Below are 18,924 nucleotides of genomic sequence, written 5' to 3' on the forward strand. Positions count from 1 at the left end.
AAAAAATAAACAGCCCTAAAAACAGTGTTGAGAACCAGTCAATTCTCATCAACTGAGAACAGTTGTTCAAATCACAGGCTCAGTCAGCAGGGATCAGACCAGAGTTTATGGCCAGCCAGGACATGGGGATGCTAAGCCTAGGAGGACCTGGAAAGACCCATTTAATTCACTGCCTGTGTAGGCTGGATAAGGCCAACCTCTGTGCCTTGCCCTGTGACTTGCTCTCTGGGAGTAAAATAAAAAAGAGTTCTCACAAGAAACAGCAGTCATCCTACAATCTATAAGACGAAAGCAATACAAAACACTGCATTTAACTTTTATGTGCTTTTTTCATGCTGACCAACCTGAGTTGGTGAGATTACACACCTTTGTAAAAAAAAAAAAAAAAAAAATCTGCCTTCTGAAAATCCTAATGTTCCAAAGTTATATTTTTGTTCCAAATTGGTAAGAAAGCAAATAGTATACCAAGAAACTGGAAAAAAAAATGTGGTTTGATAAAACCTGTCTGCTAAAATATGACATCTCAACAAAAAAGGAATTTATTTTAAAATACCTGCTATGCAGAATTAATTTCCCCTTTATTTTATAGTTTGTTATATACTATTGACATACCATTTCAAGACATGATACAGTAATAGATATTTTAAGATTACAATAGTCGAAGCCCTCTTGTACTGTACATAAAACTATTAAACAAGGCTTCTGCATATAGCAAAATGAAACTTTTTTTCTAATTTACAGATCAAAATAAAACATTTCTGTAGCAATGAAACAAATTATTTTCCTGAAAAAAAGTCACAATTGCAGAGATTTATTGAAAAGATTGAAGTTGTCATAATAAATAGAAAATAGTTTGATAAATATTATCTAATCAAAATAACCTGCAGCATCTCTTTCTGCCAAAACAAAGGTCTTGAACAGAAATTCCACAATTAATTTTATGAAGTGTTCATGGAAATAATACTATATCAGCCTCCCTTTAAAAAGATAGTGTTATTGGACTCCGTTTACACAATCATAGAATTTAATCCTATACAAGAGCCTAAAAAAGTATACCTCACCTTATATCAGTTGACTGCCTGGTCCTCAAGGTTAAATTTAATTGGTATAGAAAAACATTTCCCATTAACTCTATTACTGTTTGTGTTTATGCCAAAATAGAGTTTGCTGTGTGGAAATTATTAGAAGATTAAGTCATTGATAACAGAATATTCATCATCTTAGAGGAATTGAAAGATATTAGATTTAGAGTAGACTTTATGGTAATTTATTAAGTGATAGAATAACTTGCATGTCTACTTATTTTGAATAACTGCATAAAATATTGCTCTAATTACTGGAATAAATTAGTCCTATGTTGTCTATACAACCTTTATTTTTCTATTAGCATTTTGTTTTGTAATTTATAAGCTTAATCATATTACTGAGAAGTAAAAAACTGAAAGAGTGTTAACAGAATAGGAATCTTCAAGTCTGAATGATGATACAAGGACAACTTTTGTATTGGTTCAGTGCACTGTTTTATTTTTACAAGGAAATATATTGTGCCCTTTCCACACACATAACATGCCCGTTTACAACAAATGTACATATGTACAATGTACTGCTTCCCAGATGCTACATGAATCTTAGAGGAGAGAAGGTTCTTTACAATTGGGAAAACCTCAGCCAAAAGAAGATGTTCAAATAATGTCTAAAATATTTACTCCTCCATTTTAGAAATTATCAGGGTCAAGATTTTATCACTAGGATAGCTGAAAACAATTTTCATTGAAATAAATTATTTCCTTATGAAAGGTGTGATGTCACAACATAGGATAAATCCATCACTGGATCATGAATGCCAGCAATGGCAAAAAAAAAAAAAAGAATAATATATGGAAAGTTTACAACAAAATAGCAGAAAAAAATCTAATGCAATTCCACACATTCACTTTTTTTTTTTATTTAATTTAATACCAACAAAAATCCAGCAAAACAACAAATCTACACCCATATGCCAGCTGTCAGGCTTCCTATCTGTTAAACATGTTATATGCATTGCTACTGCTGCTTTTCCAGTGAAAACTGTGCATTCTAGAGAAAGAAAAAAGCCCTCATTTTTCATCAAAAAAGCCAATATCTTATAAAACAAAACTTTCCATCCAAGCTATTCCCTTTTCTAATCAGAATAACTATCTTGTTCCTTTGTTTTTGTACTCAGACTTGGAATCACCTCAACAGATTGCAAGACAAACCAATATCAGAAGCAAAAAGTATAGAAATGTACATTGAAGTTCTGCTAGTCAAAACAATTGTTTTCCTAGTCTCTTTAAACTAGTTCACCAGTAAGCTATTTGTCCTCTATTTAAATCAACACAAAACACAATAATGAAGGTGGTGTTTTTGTTTTGTTTTTCCAATGTAGGGATTCTTTCCTAGTTTGTGAGGGTTTCCTACTCAATTTGTGCTTTTTATAAGTGTCTGTTACTTTATTTTTTTTAAATCATTTTAATTTCTGTGCTTGCCTTTTTTCTTCTTTTGCTATGACATAAAACTGAAACTAAATTCATTGCATTCTCAAATTATTTTCATATTCATAGTAGTTCCCGTTCCAAAACTGAAGAACACATCATTCCACCTCAGAGCAACTGTAATTTTTAGATTTCAAATTATGCAGTATTTTAATATCATATTAAACATCTATTAGGTATTCTTCAATCCAAAAATAAGCTGTGAAATTTCCCATATGAATTTTAATATGATATTGTTATTAAAGCTAAATAAAAAAGAAATCAGTTTTCAGATGGAGACACTACTATTTGAGTGCATACTAATTATATACACTATATATCTACAATCTAAAGAATTGTTATTGGGCGTTATTGCAAGAGAAGCAGTTAAGAATCAAAATGAAGTACTGTCCATATTTTCATCTGAAATGCAAAAATCTGCTATTTCTCTGAGATTTTCAGGCTTGTTATGTTACTTATTCTAGCTAAACAGCATGTCATCTTCTGACAGTTAGACAAAGTCTTAGAAAGTACCAAGCTAAAATTATCCAGGAGAAACCAGGCCGAAAATACATATAAAGTACCCCAATTAAAAAAGTCTCTGTTGCAACTGAGCTTGATTTATACATGCAGGTCCAATAGAACTGGACCTGAAAATGTTGAGTTTATATCCCATAGACACAATGCAAAAAAAAAAAAAAGTTCATAAAACACAAACCATACTGGGTTACCCTGATGTTTTATTTGAATATAGATACCCAACTTTAACAGTGCCTGGAGTAAAAATATCAATAGTTGTATAGGTACAAATGAGAGAATCACCTTTCCTCAGGTTTCTCTTTCAGGGGCACTGCACAGAAGGAGTTTAAGTCCAGACAGTGCTACCTTATGGATGGCTTTCTCATTGAAGCTGAAGTTCAAAAAAGTGTTCCTTTTTGACAACATAATCATTACATATTGAAATTGTTGTTCATACTTCAAATCCTGCTTTAAGTCATGTTCTGCAAAATGACTGGCACTCCTTACAAAAGGAGGTGAATGCTAAGTATCTAACCTGCAGGTCACTGGTGGGGAAAAACAAAAAACAACAACAAAAAGAAACACGACCATCTGACAGAAGGCAAAAGAGCAGAAGCTCTTGTATTACTATCTTTAAAGCTGCTTTTGATTAGTATTCACATAGAGCATGCAGGTTCATCTCTTGATTGTAACCACCTTTTACCTCAAGAAAACTAGGTCATCCATGGCATGACAAAGCTGCACTCAAGATAGCCCTGCAGAACAGGATTCTAAGCGAGAGAAAACTGACCCCCACTGACCCCAAAGGACTTGGTCCTGTGACCACACACAGCACTAGCTGTGATCTAGCTCTATCCACTCAGCATTTCCTGGGTGTTTGCTTCCTTCTCTGGAGGAGCAGGAGATGTCCTGATGAGATGCCCAGACATGTCTCTGATGTCTAGCATTAGGCCACAACCAGTCTCCCTGAGAGTTCAGATTTATCATTCTGAGGCAAAGATTTTATTGTAGTGTACAGATAATCTTCATGGGAAGGCCATGCAATTAATGATGAGTTAGTTAATTAATGGTGAATGTTGTAGCAGGTGGCAGTTCTACTCCAGCTGGTCCGGCCACCTGCTAATAGCTCTGTATTAGCCTGGCTGCCCTGTACCTAGCACTTGGAGAGTTATCCCAAACTGCAATTAAAAAAATGTCCTTTAACTGCAGTCCCTTTATGCGAGAGAAGGGCATGAAGCACCACTCCAAATTTCAAAACACTAAACCACTTTGTAAATTTTGTATTAGCACATCAAGGGGTGTGTGTGTGCGTGTGAATTTTCTATCAGTCTTTAGCATTTATATCAATAAATATAATTTTCACACAGAAATGACGTTTTATAGGAGTATATATACGTATTAGAGGATACTATACATAACCAGGACAAAGAACAATAAAAAAATCCTCATCTGCCCAAGACACAAAACCATTAAGTAGTAAGTCATCTGTATATCTGCAATGCTAGACTCTCTAATCCATCTAATGGATGACCTTACATATCAAAGGTTTCTAGGGTTAAGATCACGTGTCCATTCAGCTATAGTGGTAGGACACATACGTTATAGGAAGCAAACTCCAAATTTATCATGAAAAATGTTGTATTGAAAAGTCTTCAATAGAACTACAGTGCTCCATCCCTCCAGGGGCTGTGGATCACAGTGGGAAGGCACTTTAAACATGATAGACATGACTAGATCTCTAGACACTGAAGTAGATAGTAGCACAAACTATTTTATTAACTTTATACATAAAGCAATTTTTCAAAGGGCCGTAAGAACAATGCTATTAAAAAAAAAAAAAAATCAGCTAAGTTCCACCCATAGAAACAATCCTGTCTCCTTATTACCCCTTCTTTCCAAAACTACTTCTGCACCAAAAAACTTTTAGCTATCTGTGGAGGAAGATGGAGTCTACCTACATCCCTCTTTAAAAGGTGATTGGATATATACTGATCACCTTTCTTCTGACCTACTGCAGATACAGTTGAAAGTTTCAGTCTCTGAAATTTCTGGACTAAATACTTAAGAGGTCACACTCAACCACTCACCACACGTGAAGATTAGATTCTGTTGGTTTATTCATTAGCTTATCATAAAAAGAATGGTTAAAATTCTAGATTGGGTTACTGTTTTTTCATTGCTTTTACATGTTTTAATTTTAAATTTCAAAAAGTAGTTTACATGTACTTTAAGATTGTTTTTGAAATATATATTATGAAAGTATATATTTTGAAAAATAAAATAAATATTTTGAAAAAATGCTTCTGAGTGAAAGGTACCTATAGGGGTTCTCTATCACCATCTTAGCAAGAAAGATAAGGATCAGAGATAGGATTTTAAAGTGAGAAAGATTTAAAGGTGCATCACTTTGCAGCTATGTTTTCTCTCTCTCCCCCTCTTCATTTTAGTCCAAACTCAATATTTTGAGGACCAGTAGAACATATATTCATCAACTGGGAAATGAGAAAATGACTATTGCAATGACTTTTTTTTTTTTTGATCTACTGAACGGAATAGGGAATGTCATTGAAAAAAATCTACAAGCAGCTCATATTTTCTCCTGAAGTTAGAACATATATTTCAGAAAGCTATTCATTTTATATACAAAGATTCCAGATAACATAAATCTCACTACATTTTTAGATATGCTTTTCCAATAGACAGCTATCCCTCATTGTGAAAACTGCACACCCTATTTCTAATAAGACTGTCTCTGCCTTCTCTTCCAGCTACTGGATTTCATTATGCCTTTTTCTGATAAATTGAAAACCCTTCTGTCACTATTATTTCATTTGTCATTGCAGAGGTATCCCCTTCTATCTCATGTGAACTTTAAGTGGAAAGTATCTCATAGATGGGAGGGAGAAATCTATGGTAACCACTCACCACACTGCATGACAGCTCATCCCTGACGAATTTAAATGGCCAGCTACTAGAAAAGCACCTTAATTAAAAAAAGCCCTTGAAAGGGCAGACATTTCAGTAATGATATGGTAATTATTAAGATAAGCACTTGCAGGAAGGAAGTAGTATCCAAATTTTATGAAAGCATGAGACCTTGTCAGATTCCCCTAAATTTCAATGTTAAAGTGTGTCACTTCAAATGACTGGAGACTGATGAGACTGTATTTCTTGATATATTTATAGAAATTTTTCACTTTATATGGGTTCTGTGCAATTGAGAGATAGCACTCTTAGATGTCTATTAAATGTTTTAATATTTATTTTATGTGTTCAATATTAGAAAAATCTGAAATTTGGAAAAGACTTAGATTGAAGAAGAACGTTTCTTAGACCAACTCTTCACTTGATTGTTATGATTCACCATCAACCTTCTTCAAAAGAGATCACATGGACAAAAAAGATTTAAATCACAATCTTAGTATTGCAATGATATGGCTACTTTAACAACCGCAAAATAATGTAAAATGCCTTTGATAAAAAATAATTATTAATAGTAACATTAAAATGAGATATCTAGAATTCTCCACAGCTCTTCACTGCAAGGCTGGGTGTAAGAAATAGTAGCACAATGTCAAAAATTATTCAGCATCACAAGTCAAAAATTGTTTTCTTATTTGACATCATTTGGCAGTCTTAAAAAAAAAAAAAAAAGCTTAAGTCAGTTGTTAAGAACATTATCCACATTAAGCCATACATCTATCAAATATATCTGCCTATCAGTTTCCTCTAAAGCAGGAACGGCCAGCTACACTGCATATAGAATTTCAATAGGAAAATGCCCTTAATAAGCCCCAAGAGTTCAACTGTTCTTTCTTCAAGGCTGTGAAGGGAACAGCCGAAGGGCCTTATGATTGCACCATAAAGTTGCAGAAGAAATTCAGTGTCTATTAGAACATGTGGTAGTTTTACCCATCTGGGCAGCTGAACTCCACCACAATCATTCTCACTCCCCCTCCTCAAAGGGAAAGCAGGAGAAAATACGATGAAAAGGGCTCAAGGGTTGAGATAAGGTCAGAGAGATCACTCTATCACCACAGGCAAAACAGACTCAGCATAGGGAGATTAATGTAATTTATTGCCTGTTACTAACAGACTAGAGCAAGGTGAAACTAAAAGCAAACCAAAAAAACCCTCCCCCCTACATCTACCCTCTTCTACCTCCTCCCTCCAGGTGGCACAGGGGAATGACGAACAGGGGCTGCGGTCAGTCCCTAGTGCTCTGTCTCCACCACTCCTTCACAGTCACTCTCTGCCCCTACTCCAATGTGGGGTCCCTCCCATGGGATGCCATCCTTCCTGAACAGATCCTGTGCGGGCTTCCTATGGGCAGCAGCTCTTCAGGAACTGCTCCAGTATGGTTCCATATCACAGAATCCATCCATCAGAACCAAACTGCTCTTACACGGGACCCCCACGGGCGGCAGCTCCCCCCAGACCCCCTGCTCCTGCATGGGCTCCTCTCCACGGGCTGCAGCTCTGGCCCAGAGTCTGCTCCTACAGGGGCTCTCCATGGGCTGCAGCCTCCTCCAGGCCACATCCACCTGCTCTGCCGGGGCTCCTCCATGGGCTGAGATCAATTATACCTTTTAACTGTAAAGGACTCCATTAGCCTTCTTCTGCTATCACATAATCAAAGATAAACAATGCATCCTCCTGTGAATTTCTACATTCAAAGTCAATTTCCTCCAAATGAAGTCACAGTCCAAATTTTGTTATTCTCAGGTATACCATGAACACATTAAAAATGGTTAAGATATTTTATTTTAAAATAAATCTTACTAAATTTGTGACCTCTAAATTGCATACTTCTGATCACCCTTCAAAGTCTTTTCCTCCTCTTTTCTTGCTACCCTGTCACTCACAGCACTGTCCTTTGCCATTTCACCAAGGATAAAAAAGCAGTACGAAAGAGGAAAGAAAGTAGAAATACTATACCTGTAAAGTAAAAGAAGCCAGCTAGCTATTCTTAAGTATATCAGAGGAAAGTCAAGTGTATCTTATGATTTTGGAGAAAGCATTAGAAGGGACAATGAATAGATCTTGTTGAAGGAAAGATGACTTCTGATGTTGTAAAGAGTCCTAACACAAAACCCCCTAACTTTCATGATCCACATCCTGTGTGGTTTGTTAGAAACTGATAAAAAGCAGCTGACAATTTCAAGAACAGTGACTTGATGAGGCAATACATAGCTGACTGGGGAGGACATTGTGTCTAGGAGGCAAGGGATGAGATCTACCAGTTGCTGTGCATAAGAAATGTGGCCACTACACTCATTAATTCCTGAACACACTTTATTTTAATTCTTACAGGGTGGTGCGACATTTAGGTCACCTTTAGCTTGAAGTTGGCATTTGCCTCACAATTATATTAATGAACAGTCAGGGAAAGCTCAACAAATGCTAGAATCAAATGCAATTGAAAGCACTTTGATGTCCACTAACAGTTACATTTCATCAGAAAAAAAGACCATTTCATTGGTGACCACAGGAGAGTGTGTGCTTTTGTCTAATTTTCTTTTGCTTTTCTACTTGGATACAGGAGTCTTCCCACACCCCTTTCCTACACTCTGCATAATGACAAAATCATCACACCTTGGAGAGTATCTCATGTCTGAAGAGGTTCAAGGCAAACATATGCTAAGGCCCACGACTGATCAATTCCACCCAAATTTAGTTAGCAATGCAGTTTTCCTCACCTCTGTATAGTAAATGACAAGTACCTCCAGAGAGAGGTTCAGCTGCTTCAGATCTGAGCAGGTATTCTGCAGGTGGTTGTCTTCCATTAATAATCATCCATAGAGCTGTTTGTGATTCACTTTTTACTTATACTCTCCAGCTTAATCTTGATTTATATGTTCAGATTTAAATAACCATAATCCCTGTTCATGTACTCACTCATTGCAAGGTAGAAAACGGTCACTTAGTAAGAGGAATGCCATGCAACTGTGAAATGTAGATCCTGCCATACTACAAAGCTTTGTATATTTCTGACTTCCACCCATCAAAATCTTGTGGCAGTTGACCAATAGCTTCAAAAATCATTGGAAAAGTAGGCAAACTGGCAAGAAGCCCCTTTTTTTTTTTTTTTTAAACACACCACAGTAAAAAAAACATTCACGTGACTGAAAAATCTTTCCACAGAGCTTAATATAAGGCAATATGCAAACCTGATAGATAGGAAACAGCTTGCCCAAAGGACAGAGAACAACTGATAAGCAGAACAGTTGGTTCCAGTTGGGTATCCCATCACCTTGCTGTATTCAATTCAATTAGGGAAATGACTTTTCCCTGTATTTAATACCTATTTCTAAAATAACACACCAGACAACAGCATTCAATCCTAATAAAAGTGATAACAAACCGTAACATGCAAGAACTAGGACTTAATTTTATAAATTGATCTTAGAACATTGGTTGTTTTCTTGTCATCCCACCCCATGCACTTTTTTTCCTACTCTTCTGGGAAAGCTAGAAAGAGTGCTAAGTCTTCAAAATCAGATAAAGTAATAACTTCAGAGTCATGACAAGCCTTGAATTACTTTAGTAATTCTATTTTTAAGTACTTCATAGACTATATAATTATATGTTTTAAAAATTAATTGTATAGAATAAAATCATGGAACTCATTTTGCCTTACTAGGAGAGTAATTGTTTTGTCTTTTGATAACAACTTGAAAAGGAACCAGATTGTATATATAGTATAGTTGCCTCAAACAGTAAACATACTAGATTCAGTGACCCTGGAGGTCTCTTCCAGGTTTATATTCCAAGAAGTACATGAATGTGTGCTGACATGGATTTTGTGCTGGGATATGGAAGCCTTTGGAATGAGAAGTGCTATCCACTATAAAGTAGGTAGGACAATGACTGCAGTGTGACCCTTTTTATTGACTAGTTTCCAAAGTGCATGCGAAATATTTGGTATGTTTACTCACAATTTTTCAAACCTTTCTAGTTTGCATTTTGGTACATTTCCCTGGTCTCCTCAGTAGATATGCTGTCTATCTAAAGATGAGAAAAATATTTTTTCTTCAACCAAAACTGCCTTTTTCTAATGACAACATTATCACTAAGTTGAGCTTGAATGGTAAAATAGTGTCCACAGGTACTTAAAAACAAAAGACTTTGCTAAAAGGTTATCTCTACTGTACACTGTACACTATCTTAGCATAAGTAAAACTACTACTTTTAATCAAAACATGACAAAGGGAGCACATCCAAATCGATATATGGAAAATGTAATCCTACAAGCTGTCAGAATCACAAATAGAGAGGATGAATTTTAAAGACAGGAAAGCAAGTGTACTCAATGTGAGAAAGGTTACTGCTGAAAAGACTAATCTGACTTTTTAGAAGAGCATGGAGAAGATATAACATGTTGACCTTAGAGTGTGTCACCAATTGTTCTTTAGAAAAAATGTAGCAAGTCCTAACACTCTTTATGCTTTCCAGCAACAAAACACAACTCAAAACATCCAGCTTGTCATCTCTGCAACTTTGCCCTTTACATATACTGCTCCTAGGTGAATATGTGCATTGCTACATATTTCCTTGCTTTGGCTAAGAAGCCAACAGCAAATTCAGGTTCCCTTAGCAGTTCTTTTTCAATTTTTTTTCTTTTTAAACACAATAGGACTCCACCTCCTTCCATGCTACAGAAGCAAGTTTTGCACCTGCAAAAAATCAAATCACAGTAGATGTGCTTTCTGATGAGTATCCAGTTTGAACACACACAAACAAAATACATCTACTTTATCATTAACACCTGCATCCAAAAGTTACTCTTAAGTTTATCTGGAATTACAGCTAGTCTTCAAATAGTAAGTCTATTAAAGAAGAGAAAGAACTACAATAAAGAGGATTCCAGACAGCCTGGTGTTCTAGCTGTGTTGTCTTTATTTAACAGGCCCCATATCTAGTTTTCAGCTTATATAACATACTGAGAAACCACACACAGAATAAAGAAAAGCATGTGTTTATCTTTACAGCTCATCTGTAAACTACCAGTATAACTTCACAAATATAAATCATTTCTGCCCAAAGAGAGTTGTTAAATTGCAGTCTTTTTTATTCTAGAAAGAAGAATCTGAGTGACTTGCAATTTAGTTCTAGTTTGTCTAAGCACAGTATCTAATGTTAATTAAAAGAGTAGATATTATTAGACAACACTGCAGGAAATCTGGCCAGATTCCAGGGAAAGGGGGAGATGATAGAGCTGTTTATTTTGCATGAGTTACTCTGAATAAAATATCTAGCTTAATCCTGCTGACTGTTTCAGTCAGACTGAATGATAATCCAAACTTTATATGAACTATCCAAACCAATTGAATTTGCACAATGTCCTAAAGATCATGAGGGAAAAGCTAACGTGCTATTTCAATGTTAACATCTAATTTCTTTTAATGGAAAGTAGCTGAAAGAAGTTTCAGATTTCTACAGGAAAGAGACAGCAACTAATCAAGAAATGCCATTCTATTTTCATCACTCGTGAATATCTCCTGCTCATATCTGCAATGAAGCCTCTACCTACACAAGTCAAGGGAAGACAATTAAAGCTTGAAATCAGTTCTTCAGTTGAGAAAAATGCAAAAGAAAAAAAAATATCTCGTCTTTTGTTCTTTTCTTTCACATTTCAGTTCTTTCCTGACTGACAGGCCAGGATATTCTCCAGTTGCAGCAACAGACGTTTGGCATCAGGGAGGGATGGTTCTTGCAGGTGTTCAGTGGGCTGAGTACCGTTACCTCACAAAACATAGGTCACCCTGTTTCTCCAAACAGGTCACTAAACTATGCAGGAGTAGAATGCCCAAGCCCATCCTTTTACCACACCATTTCACTATAGTCAGAGGTGAGAGTTCTGGTGAGCAGGAGATAATGGAGAAAGAAATCTGTGCCCTCTCAAATGAAATAAATGAGAGGAACAGCTTTAGTTCAATAGCTGGACTGTTGCTTTAACAACGATTTTTCCTGGTAATTAATTGGCTGCTATAGCTGGTAAGGGACCCATGGATATATACGACTTCAAACTGTTATAACTTTCATCAAAAGAAAACCTTCCCACATGCAAGAGCCCCCAAAGAATGTGGTGTTAGCTGATTAATGAAGTCCCTCTCAAACTTACAAAAAAAAAAAAAAGTTAAAAGAAAAAAAAGAGGCAACCTTGAAATTATTTACCTGATACCAGAGGATGTGCCAAAGACCACAGCAGGTCCAAATGAGCTTGCAGGGAATCTGACATCCTGCCAGCAATGCAGAACAGAAACACCTCAAGAGAAAGACCTCTAAAGCAGCAAAGCTAACATGGCTGGAAGCTACTCTTCTGAAAGGCAGCATTTCTCTGTCTCTCTCCATATTGGCAGTTATTACAGTACAGATAAAAATATCTGCAGAGAAGAATGATGGAGAAGCATTAACTAGAACTACACAATAAAAGTATTTTGTTTATTTTTTAAAAAAAATGTTTTATAATGTTGATTAACCCCTGTGAGTAGCTGATGAATTTCAACAAGGCCACACGCAAGGTCCTGCACATGGCTCTGGGCAATCCCAAGCACAAATACAGGCTGGGCACAGAATGGCTGGAAAGCACCTGTGAGGAGAAGTACTTGGAGGTGTTCGTTGATGAGAAGCTCAACATCAGCTGGCTATGTGGGCTTGCAGCCCAGAAAGCTGACTGTATTGTAGGGTTCCTTAAAAGAAGTGTAGCTACCAGGTTGAAGGAGGTGATTCTCACCCTCCATTCTCATAAGACCCCACCTGAAGTACTGCTTTCAGTGCTGGGGCCCCCAGCATAAGAAAGACACGGACCTGTTGGAGCAAGTCCAGAGGAGGGCCACAAAGGTGATCAGAGGGCCAGACCACCTATCCTAGGAAGACAGGCTGAGAGAGCTGTGGTTATTTAGCCTGGAAGACCTTACCATGCCCTTCCAGTACTTATGGGGGTCTACAGAAAAGCTGGGAAGAGACTCTTTTTCAGGGAGCACAGCGATAGGACATGGGAAAATGGATTTCAATTAAAAGAGGTTTCGATCAGATATAAGGAAGAAGCTCTTTACTATGAAGGTAGTGAGGCACTGGAACAGGTTGCCCAGAGAAGCTGTGGATGCCCCATTCCTGGAAGTGTTCGAGGTCTAGTGGAAGGTGTCCCTGTCCATGGCAGGGGGTCTGGAACTACATGATCTTTAAGCTCCCTTCCAACCAAAACCGTTCTATGATTCTATGTCTAGCACTCTTCTTAGCCACTTCAATAACCCTCTGTAATCTACTACTGAAGCTCTTTTGATGCTTTAGCAGATTTATCCTTGTAATATTCTTGCAGGTTAAAGAAATGCCATTAGCCCTCTTGATATAAAGAAAGTATACATAAAACAGCTAGGTCAATATCGAATAAGGATGCTGTGTTGAAACCAGGAATAAAACAGATTTCCTAAGCCAAAGCACAGTATCTTAACCCCTGACTAGTTGGGAAATACAAAAGCATTTTCTTGTGTTTATCAGAGATCCAACACTGAAACCAGCCCAGACAACAGGGTATTTCATAGCTACTAGAGATGGACAGAACTTGCCAGATTCATTTGGAACAAAAATATGGCTTTGTAATCAGGTATTATAATGACTAAAAAAAAGATTCTCAGAGGAAAAAAGATGAAAAAAGTTTTTACTTTTTTTTTTTTTTTAATAAAAGTTAAAGCAACTTATGTGTTTTGGACAATAATTCTGGCAATGATTAAAATTCGCATGCTCTCAAAATTAAATTTATTAGAGAAAAGAATCAAGTTCTACTAGACATCTCCCACTTAAAAAGTCTGGAAGAATAGTTGGGAGAGAATATCAGTGTATTCGAAAAGCATCATTATGTGCTTGCCTTATTCATATGCTCCTCCTCAAGGCATTCCCTACTGGCTGTTTTTGAAGGACTTGAATTAGAGTCATCTTAAGTGCGACCAAGTACAAAATTGTCAGTATAAGCCATTTACCAGGCTCTTACTATTGCTTATTTCTGCTTTGGAAAAGACAATGAATGTCAGGGCCACTCAATCATATGTTAAGTTTGACTAGTTTTGGAAGAGCTGGGGGACTAAGTTATTGGAGAGCTCATTAGAATGACACGCTGGAGTGCAAAGGTTATGAAAAAGACACACCCAAACTTGCTGACTGTTGCTTTCATGAGAGATTTCTTGTGAAAAGGTCACTGAAGAGCCTGACTTCTCCCCTGCTCCAAATTACCATACAATTGTGCTGTGCCATGCTTGAATTACAGGCAGTGTGCTTAATTCATCTTTAATATGCCTCCTTATATACTGGGAAAAAAAAGTCAACAACCCTTACAGAAACACGGATAGGCCAGTATCTCAGTCACACTAATTACACCAGTTTACACTGGTATAAAACAGGAGGAACATAGTGCTGGATGTGGCCTTATGTTAACTCTTTGTTTTACACAAATCATTACAGCTCATCCATTTCTTGAGAGGCAGGTAATCTAGCCCTCTGAATCGCAAGTATCACACTCTTTAACTTACCTCTTTTATTCAATTATACAGCAACAGTAATGAGTTGATAAATAGGTGCTCAAGTTACATCGGTCCATATGCTTGTTTAAAAAACAGAAGTTAAAAATTAGAAAAAAATATCCAATGATTCTGCATTGTGCTTACCTGACTTCCTTGTGGTCTAGGATTGTAACTTAGGCTATCCTCATAGTAAAGGCACAGGTTGTTCTGTTGCTTTCTAGGTTTTTCAGCTGACCATTGGATCTATGATGAATCAACACATTTGCAAAGTTCAGTCATGAAACAGGAAACAATTTTCACCAGCTCTGTGGTCACTGTTTAGTTAAACTTCCATGACCCAACTATGCCTCATCCTCAAAGTGAGGAACTGGACAATTCTTTTATGTCACAGACTATAGACAACTTAACTTTCCACTTTTTGTCTGTTACAGTTGTTTTGAGAGCACTAACCAATTCATTCTTGCTCATCACAGCAGTCGTGTAACACGACAAAAATATTGGCTCATTCACACCAATGTGTGGTCTGAACATTCCACTGAGCTGCTATTTCTCTGCAGGGCCAGTTGTTTAAGGGTCAGCTTAGGCTGCATATGCAATAAAAAAATCTAATGTTAATACAACTGAATTGAATATTTATTTCTTAGTGGTTGCATGTTTCAACTTGAAAAAAAAACTTGAGTTTTAATGCTGAAAGACACCACAATTACCAAAAACAAATACTGAAGCTACGTCAGAACAGATAACTTTTCCAGTTTATATAGGTTTGTCTTTTTCCAAAACTATTGCCCTTTCTATCATTACTTTTTTATCGAAAATTAACTGATAGTTTTAATATTAGTCTTTTTTAAATTTACTGACAGTTACCTTAATATTCCATCCTACACACTGTGCAATCTGTTATCGGCCAGGAAGAGACTAGTCTATTTTGAGGAGAATTGCCTATTGGTTAGATGATACTTCCCTACATCAACAACCCATAATCATAGTATACTGAAAAAATCAGAAACTGGAATCTAGGAAGAACTTATATTTTATTAAACAAGCAAACCTATAAGTTGCAACTTTGAACAATAAACATGCATTTAGGAAGTTCTGCTTCTGCAAATATACATAGCATTCAACTTTGACAGTTATTTTCTGCAAACAATTATTCAAAAAAGAAAAAAAAAATGTCCCCAAATGAACAAGTTGTATCACTTCAGAAAAAACATTTTTACAGCCTTTTTCATACTGCAGTATCTGAATATATAAACGATATAAAAAAAAAAAAAAAAAAAAAAACAAGATCTGATCTATGGATAGCTGTCTTAACTTTCATATGCCCTACTGGAATAGCTTGAAACATTAAGCAAACTTCTCCTATGGATATGGAACTGTACCAACTGCTCTCTTATGTACCTTACTGAAAATTACATTTGTATTACTTAATGCACATAGCACTTAATGAATGGAACATACTAGTCCTACACACAGTCAAAGTGGCTGGCTTGAATCATGAAATGCAAAGTCCCAAGTATTCAAAGCACTTATGCAGACAGCCATTGGTCTGCAACAAAGCTCTCCACTAAGGTCATTAAGCACATATTTCACACTCCAAAATCATGTTCAGCATCACGTGAGTTAAAAAAAGTTCTAGGAGAGCATATTAAGATTCTTGTGTAACCAAGGTACCTGAAAATAATGGCTTTTTAGATGTTAAATCTTCAACTTTCTAAAAATACTCCATATCAAAACCTGCATGAAGCACAAGAGAAAAAGACACTAATTACTTACTTCCAGTTGGCTGAATTAATTACTCTTCCAAAAATGCATATGCTTAGGAAAAAAAAAAAAAACCTGCCAGCTTTCTGACAGTTTGATCTAATACCCTAATACAATATGCACCAGTGCCACATGATGAATGGAAAACTAAACCAAAATGGAAAATACATGAGAGAGAGAGAAACAGAGAGATTGAAAAGATGAATGATTTTCTTATTTGGACATCTCCTGCTAAAAAATGATACCAAAATTCTGCTTCCTAGAGTAAGTTGAGTTCTTTGCACACAGAGATGAAACATTACATAAACTATCCAGCAAGTTTTTCCTATATACAAGTCCTGCAGTATCCCTTTCCCTTGCAAAATCTGCATATTGACAGCATTGGCAAATGTAAAAACAGAACCAAAAGATAATCCTAAGAGTATTTGAAATAAATGCTTAAGTATCATCCAGGACAGAGCAGATTTTATTCTAAGCTACCAGAATAAGGATTTTAAATAAAGCTGGTAAATTAAAAGAGAAAGACATTGAAATAACCACATACCTACCTTCTTTAAAGACATATCCAAACTTGAGACTGAAGAAATAATGGAAAAAGGAGTAAAAACCTTATCTCTAAGTTCTGAGCAAGCGAAAGTGTGACTCCTCCAGACCTAGAAATCATCTGCAGTCTGGTAATTTGCCATTGAAGAATTCCCCTTCGAGAGGGGGATAAAAGGCTAAGCTGTATACATTGCATAACGACAGACATCTATCTCCTGATACAAAATTAGGCTTGTCTCTCCACATAGATATGCATATTTACTATGTTTGGTTTGAGCCTTGTTCCTCGATGTCTGCCTCCATACGCTATTGAGCAGGTAATTCTTCCATTGCTTTCAGATACCCCTCCTCCTCCCTGAGGGTTAAGTTTGTTTTCCTCACTTCATGATCTTCATGGTTTGTATTCTACCTCCCATATTTCTTTTGCTTTTAGCTTAGTTTGGCAGGTCACACACATCATATGCTGAACCAACTAATAGGAGTACAGCTGTACATTTGTGCTAGCCCATAGCCGGACCTTTCTCCATACATCAATACATGTCTCATTGGTATCACACTATTGCCCTGGAACTTGGAGAGCTACAAAGCTCCTTGTAGTGACCCTTGAAGTCTTGACCTAACAACATTTTATAAGACCCAGAGATAACAATATATTTTAGGGTTGGCAGAAAAAATACCTTGCCCTGCTTTTGGTATTTCCTACCCATGTAGGCTGACAAAACAATGAGACTAATCTCATATAACTGCAGATGCCTACCTCTTGGCTAGTTTTTGAGGTTCCCTTTGCAATCACCAGAAAGAATTGGATACATGTAAGATACAATTCACTGAATGACACTTTTAGACATCAGACATATTCTGGATGTCTTACTTAAAGTAAAATAAATTGCATTCTACAAGTGCCCATCTTTCTTCATCAGCCAGAAAGTGAGTCTACACAACAAGCTGAGAATCCGGTATCTAAGTGTCTACACTTATGGAAATCCCTACATAACCCCTCTGCTTATGGAGAACATAATCGTTTAGGTTGGAAAGGACTTGTAAGATCTTCAAGTCCAACTGATAACCTAGCACTGCCAGAATATATAATTAGGGGGTGACAATATTAACAGTGATCTGTAGCTTGATGTCAGTAATCTCTATCATAAGTCATGAAGAAAGTGGTTCAATGGTTGCATCTGCCTCCTAAGCATCTCTTTCACATTATTCTGAAGGTATAAGTCACTGGTCAATGCTGAGGACAAGATATTGGCTGGTGTGGAACTTGCATCTTATCCAGCCTGCTGACTCCAGCATTAAATCCAAACAGATGTAATGAGAAAAAAAAAAAAAAAAAGAATAAACAGCTTGTTTTAAGATACTTTCCAAGGAGAAAAAGTAAGATAAATAAGTCTCAGAAAGGCTGATTCAGTCTCAATGGATCTCATTTGGAATTTATCACTTATTCCAACATTACCACTATGCAAATTTCTACAAGAACTGAACGTGTGTTTGATTCATTAGCACACAGTTTTGCATTCACCTTCTGTGGGCGGGGTTGGGCTGAGTATGCAGAAATCAAACACTTGCAGACTGCCAATTAGAAGGATTTATTGCATGCCTTTCAGGAAGAATGTAGACATAGCTATTCCCAAGGAAATGCTCTAAAAGTGTATATTCCTTTTAAACACAGATGCCAATGGGTGGTAACAGGCTGCTGAGGCTATCTATTTGTTAGTACACAATAGATGATTAAAAAGCTGTTTATTGATTTTTTGGTGAAAATCTGTGATTGTTTTCATTGCTACCAGTATCACAGGCTAACAGCAAGTTATCAGCTGTTGTGGTTTAGCCCCAGCAGGCAGCCAAGTACCACACAGCCACTTACTCTCCCCAGGTGGGATGGGGGAGAGAATCAGAAAGGTAAAAGCACAGGAATTCATGGACTGAGATAAAGACAGCTTGCTAGGTAAAGCAAAAGCCACACATGTAAGCAAAGCAAACCCATGAATTCAGTCACTACTTCCCATCGGCAGGTTTTCAGCCACTTCCAGGAAAGCAGGACTCATCACGTGCAATGGTTTCTTGGTAAGACAAATGCCATCGATCCAAAT

At 36.7% G+C, this 18,924-nt stretch overlaps 1 long non-coding RNA gene across 1 annotated transcript in view; it reads right to left on the reverse strand.

Annotated features, from left to right (window-relative positions):
• Positions 1-18,924, reverse strand: part of LOC106034231 (uncharacterized) — a 316,470-nt gene that overhangs the window by 181,670 nt on the left and 115,876 nt on the right. Inside the window, exon 5 of the long non-coding RNA XR_010832305.1 lies at positions 14,672-14,770. This is a non-coding gene — a long non-coding RNA (uncharacterized lncRNA). The remainder of the gene's footprint in view (positions 1-14,671; positions 14,771-18,924) is intronic.

Source organism: Anser cygnoides, chromosome 6 (genome assembly GCF_040182565.1).
Source record: "Anser cygnoides isolate HZ-2024a breed goose chromosome 6, Taihu_goose_T2T_genome, whole genome shotgun sequence".
Classification (NCBI taxonomy): Eukaryota; Metazoa; Chordata; class Aves; order Anseriformes; family Anatidae; genus Anser; species Anser cygnoides.